The sequence below is a fragment of the Gorilla gorilla genome, chromosome 8 (assembly GCF_029281585.2).
Source record: "Gorilla gorilla gorilla isolate KB3781 chromosome 8, NHGRI_mGorGor1-v2.1_pri, whole genome shotgun sequence".
Lineage (NCBI taxonomy): Eukaryota > Metazoa > Chordata > Mammalia > Primates > Hominidae > Gorilla > Gorilla gorilla.
The window spans coordinates 56,196,191-56,200,506 of NC_073232.2; the positions used below are offsets into that span (position 1 = coordinate 56,196,191).

At 38.0% G+C, this 4,316-nt stretch overlaps 1 pseudogene; it reads left to right on the forward strand.

Annotated features, from left to right (window-relative positions):
• The first annotated feature begins 3,595 nt into the window (after positions 1 to 3,595).
• LOC101128158 (large ribosomal subunit protein mL50-like) lies at positions 3,596 to 4,073 on the forward strand (annotated as a pseudogene).
• The last annotated feature ends 243 nt before the right edge of the window (positions 4,074 to 4,316 follow it).

The window sequence follows — 4,316 nt, forward strand, 5'->3', positions numbered from 1 at the left end:
ACTCTGATGTGATTATTATGCATTGTATGCCTGTATCAAAAGATTTCCAGTGCAACCCGTAAATATATACACTTACTATGTACCCACAAAAATTAAAAAAAAACAATGCCAAAAGCAATCTCATGTACACAATGTAACAAAACATCCTCTTCCTCTCCTACTTGCATGCCTCACATCTGCAAAGCTGCTATGGTAGAGGTACCATTTTGGCATAGGAATATCTAACCATTCCAGCACCATTTGTTGAAAGCTCTTTCCTCTTTCACTGAAAACTCCCCCAAATTCTACCTCAAAGTTGGCTCGTGCAGGATTCTTTGATGCTCTCCAGTTCCCTCTCAGGTTATCTCTCTACTATAATAGATCAGCATAGCCTCTCTGATCACTTTCACTATTTTTGTTTTTCCATTACCTAAAGTTTATATCATGGAGAATTGCTTGTAAACTGGTTGGAAGCTGGGTTTTCTACAGAAAGGAGGGATGGATTAAAGAGAAGACAGCAGATATGACTCAATATCTTAAAAAAAACTCTTTACATGGAGGAATAAACTGAGTGCTGTGAGAATCAGAGGAGGGCAGCAGACATTCTCACATGGGGAGGGGGTGAGAAAGATTCACAGAAGCTGAGCTTGAAGGATGAGGGAGTGTTTTCCAGGTGGTGAGTGGGAAAGAAGCAAGGGAGAAACGTGCTGAAGTTCATAGGCATGCATAGGCATGGTGTATTTGAGGAATGGATGATTCTTTCTGAGATAAATCCCAAACATGTAAAAGCAGGAGGAAAATATTAATTGGCCATTTTATAAAAGCAAAGAAAGTGGAGCTAAGATAATCAGAGAGAATACACTGCAATCTTTTTCACTTTGCTGCTAAGGGGATAGAGGCCCAACAAATGCATTTTACCTAAATCTTCTAATTCTATAAGACTACTTGCTTTTAGAGCTTGCAGCTGCTTCCTCCAGCCCTGTTCAATGGGTCCCAGGGCATGGGGTCTGTATTAGTCTGTTTTCATGCTGCTGATGAAGATATACCTGAGACTGGGCAATTTACAAAAGAAAGAGGCTTACTGGACTTACAGTTCCACATGGCTGGGGAGGCCTCACAATTATGATGAAAGGTGAAAAGCACATCTCACATGGTGGCAGACAAAAGAGAGCTTGTGTAGGCACACTCCCATTTTTCAAACCATTAGATCTCGTGAGACTCATTCACTATCATGAGAACGGCTCAGGGAAGACCTGCCCCCATAATTCAATCACCTTCCACCGGGTTCCTCCCATGACATGTGGGAATTGTGGGAGTTACAATTTCAGATGAGATTTGGGTGGGGTCACAGCCAAACCATATCAGGGTCTGCCACTTTGGCAAAAGTTGTTCTAGCATCAAGCAGGAAGGTCTTTTTAACAAGTTTTGTCCAGATAAATTCATTATTTATACTGAGTCAACTAATTTAATAGAGGTACGTATTTAAGTCAGATGCATCTGGATTATTAACCTTTTAACTGGTTGGAGTACAACATTGAATTGTTATTTTTCAATTGTCACAGCCCCCCATTGACCCATGTTGACCTATGTTGAACCTCCCTTTCATGCTGGATAGCAGATCCCTTAATGACATCTTAGGAAAATTTTACAATTTCCTGGTCACTTTGATTATTGGAAATCTGATCTTTTTGAAATTCAAATCTCCTAACTGACTTTAAAATTTCTCTCTATCATCGGAAAGGCTTGTGGCTCCAGGGACTGCTGTGTATATGTGTGTGTCAGGGTGGAGGTTGCATGATGTAATCTTTTATTCTACATTTGTCTCCCTTACCCCGGGGGGCGGGGGGACATGAACTCAGTTAACCCTTCCTACTCCCCTCTGCTGGGCTCAAACCCTTCATTGTGTTGGAACAGAAAGGAGGGAGGAAGAGGACAAGAGTCCCTTATTTAACTAACTGGTTTTGTTGTTCTGTTGGTTGTTGATACTTCCCTGTCCAACACTGACTGCCTGATCACTGATGCCCACTGGATGGCGAGTGTCTAAATTTTCGATTTCATGGGGGTAGAGGCTCCAAGGTGGAAGCCTCCTCAGGGCTGGTTCCTTGGCATTGGAGGTCTGGCTTTAGTTCAATCACCCTCAATTTCCCTGCTCCCAGCTCCTGCTCCAGGCCATCCACTTCATATCCTGCTGCTGCCATGGTTTCCTTCTGTACTTGAGACTCTGGGTGGCTTCCAGTAAAATGATTTAAGTCTAACTACTTTGAGCAATGTCTGTTTGACTCATGAAACCTCACACACATTTTTATCAATTCAGACAGTGAGAGCAAAGCTGCTTGGAAATTAAAGAAATTGAAAGCAAACACACAGGAAAAGAAGAAGTAAAATTGCCTTATACTTGGAGACAACATGATTATTTAGAAAATTCTACAGGATCTACAAAAGAGCTGCTATAATAAATGAGTTCATTAAGGTTGTTGGATACAAGGTCAATATACAAAAACTAGTTATAGTTCTGTGTACTAAGAATTAGCAATTGAAAATCAAAATATCATTTATAGTAATATCGAGACACAGGAAATACTTAGAAATAAATTTGACAATAGATATGCAAGACCTATACACTAAAAACTATAAAGTATTGCTGAGATCAATTAAAGAAGATCTTAGTTGAGTGGGGAATATATATCATGTTTATGAGTCAAAACATAATATTGTTAAAACAACATTCTCTTAAGTAATCTATAGGTTCAACACACTCAAATTGCAATTCCAGAAGGCTTTTTTTTGTAGACATTGACAGACTGATTTAAAATATATATGGAAGTTCGAGGGGCTTTGAATAGCCAAATCAAAATTTTAAAAATAGGAACAAAGTTGAATGGCTAACACTACCTGATTTCAAGGCTTACTATTATAGGTAGTTATAGTAATCAAAACAATGTGTTACTGGTGTCAAGATAAACCAAAGATCAATGAAGCAAAACAGAGAATCCAGAAATGATCAGTACATAGAAACCTATTTTTGGTAATGATGCTATGACAAGCAAATTAGGAAATGATGATCTTTTCAAGAAATGGCTCTGCAATAATTAGATATTCATATGCAAAAACTACAAAACCCCCCCCCCAAAAAACAGAATGTTGATCTCTACCTCATATCGTTTATAAAAATCAACTCAAAATAGATTATAGACCCCTTGTCAAATCTAAAACTGCAAAACTTCTGGAGAAAAACATAGGTGAGAAAATGTTAGTGACGATAGATTTGCAAAATTTTAAATATACTACAAAAGCATGAATTCTAATTATAACACTGTTAAAAAAATGAAAAGATGAGCCACAAATTGGGAAAAAATGTTTGTAAAACATGTATCTAACAAAGGACCTGCACCCAGAATATATGAAGCTATCTTACAACTCAATAATAAAAAGAGGGACAACCCAATTAAAAATGGTCAAGATTTAAACAGACTCTTCACCAAAGAAGATAGAAAGATGGCAAATAAGCACATGCAAAGAGGCTTACTAACTTTAGACTTTAGGGAAATGCAAATTAAATCCACAGTGAGCTACCCCTACACTCTCATTAGAATGGCTGAAATGGATCTCATTGAAGATGGTGGTGCAATCTGTGTCCAGCATTATCAGAAGAGTCTTTATGTGGACAGTCTCAGGGGCACCTGAAGAGAATTTTGGTCTCAATCCAGAAAAGAGAAAGAGCCAGTGGTTGCTGAGACAGTAAAAGAGGTGAAAAAAGAACCTATCCCAGTGCGTCCACCCTTATGAAGCCAAACATATACACCACCCGAAGGTCTCCAGAGTCGTTTGGAATCTTATGTTAAATAAGTTTTTGGCTCATTTTTTCCTAGTAATTGGCAAGACATTTCCCTGGAAGATGGTTGTCTACAGTTCAATCTTTTGGCACATTTAGCTTATGACTTGGGTCATGTAGTCCCTAATTCCAGACTCCACCAGTTGTGCAGGATTAGAGATGTTCTTGGTTTCTATAATGTCCCTATTCAAGATAGATCTAAATTTTATTAACTCAATGCTAGCAATCTGCCCCCAATTTGAAAATCACTTGGAGTTACTAAGCAATTCAGAAGAGAAATACATTGAAATCATTTTATCCCCCTGAGCAAGGGGGCTGCTTTTTAGGCTTTTTGATACTTTGCCATGTGAAATACTATCAGAACTGTTCTCTAAACCCACTTTTTCTGTAGAGGAATGTATCATCTCTTTTTTTCTCATATTATGAATGGATAAAGAATAATAGGATTTTCTATTTTCATATTTGCTGAAATCATTTTTTAAATGAAATTAGGTCATTAATAATT